The sequence below is a fragment of the Elephas maximus genome, chromosome 4 (genome assembly GCF_024166365.1).
Source record: "Elephas maximus indicus isolate mEleMax1 chromosome 4, mEleMax1 primary haplotype, whole genome shotgun sequence".
NCBI classification, from domain to species: Eukaryota; Metazoa; Chordata; class Mammalia; order Proboscidea; family Elephantidae; genus Elephas; species Elephas maximus.
In genome coordinates, this window is record NC_064822.1 from 5,400,204 (window position 1) to 5,401,791 (window position 1,588).

A 1,588-nucleotide genomic window follows, 5' to 3' on the forward strand; every position below is an offset into this window, starting at 1 on the left:
AACCAGAAGGTAAATTATTCTAGCCTGCTCTTAAAGACTATGTTATTATAATTTACTGTGCATTAGTTTAAAATTATAGTTTGTAAGATGTAACTCCCTGAGGCTACTCTAATGACCTTAAAATGGCCCTCAGGACACAGTAGAATCAATTAGAGAACCAACAAAAGTGGCAGGTTCTGAGGATGTAAGTGAATGAAGTAAATGTCACTTTTCTTAAGCTTCTGCAGACAAAGATCAGCATGCCTCAGAAAAGAGCCGACATAACAGAATTCTTGCTCACGGGACTTCCTGATGCCTGGATGCTACAGAAACTGTATGCAGCCCTCTTCTTCCTCACTTACCTGACAGCACTGATGGGGACCCTCGTCATTGTTACCCTCACCACCATCGACCGGCATCTCCAAGCCCCCATGTACTTCTTCCTGAAAAATTTGTCCTTAATTGACACATGCGATATCTCTGTCACTGTCCCCAAGTCCATCATGAACTCTCTGACTAACAGCCGTTCCATATCCTTCTAGGATGTGCCTCACAGGTTTTTCTTGTTATTTTTTTCGGGGGCACAGAGTTTGCCCTCCTTACAGTCATGTCCTATGACCGCTATGCTGCCATCTGCCATCCTCTGCACTATGAGACCATTATGAGTAGAGGTGCCTGTGTGCAGATGGTGGCTGCATCGTGGCTCAGTGGATGTGGCTATGGATCCATTCATGTAGCAGGTACATTCTCCGTCAATTTCTGTGGTCCCAACGTAGTTCATCAGTTTTTCTGTGATATTCCATCATTGCTTACACTTGCTTGTTCTGGGGAGCATATTTTAGAATATGCATTTATCATTGCTAGCTGTTGTTTTGCTTTTATATGTTTCATTTTAATGGTTGTTTCCTATGTTCACATTTTCTCATCCGTCTTAAGGATTCCATCCACTCAAGGAAGGTACAAAACTGTCTCCACCTGCATGCCCCACCTAACTGTGGTGACCTTGTTTCTCTCTTCTGGATTTACTGCATACTTAGGTTCAGCCTCGGAATCCCCATCATCAGTGAACCTCTTTATGTCTGTGTTATACTCCTTGTTACCTCCTACTCTGAATCCTGTCATTTATAGTTTGAGAAACAGGAACATGAAGGTGGCCCTTAGTAAAATCTTTGGTGGAGAAATGGCCTCAAAGATGTAAATGTCTAAAATATCATTTTAATATTTATTAATGTGTATCAGATTATTCAGTTTACAGGAATCTGCTTAAGGAAGGCTGGTGGTGCAATGGTTAAGCTCTTGGCTGCTAACCAAAAGTGACTTAGAGAGTCACTATGGGTCAGAATTGACTCAACAGGCATACAACAACAATATTTTAAAAAAAAACTTAGACATCTATTATCTCATTTTTTTCTGCCACATAGAATGACACATTTTATAGCATTAGATGGGTCGTGATGTCAAAAGTGTCTTGGCAACTTCTAATTCACTGGAAATCTTCCAAGCATTAAATTCTCATCAACAAGAGCCAGGTTTGGGGTAATATTGTTCATTTCAGGTTCATCTTTACCAATACCATTTGCTTTCCTAGTTGGGACAATTTTATGATAGT

General features: G+C 40.6%; 1 pseudogene; it reads left to right on the forward strand.

Moving 5' to 3' along the window:
- Positions 1-239: 239 nt before the first annotated feature.
- LOC126074817 (olfactory receptor 14A16-like) lies at positions 240-1,177 on the forward strand (annotated as a pseudogene).
- The last annotated feature ends 411 nt before the right edge of the window (positions 1,178-1,588 follow it).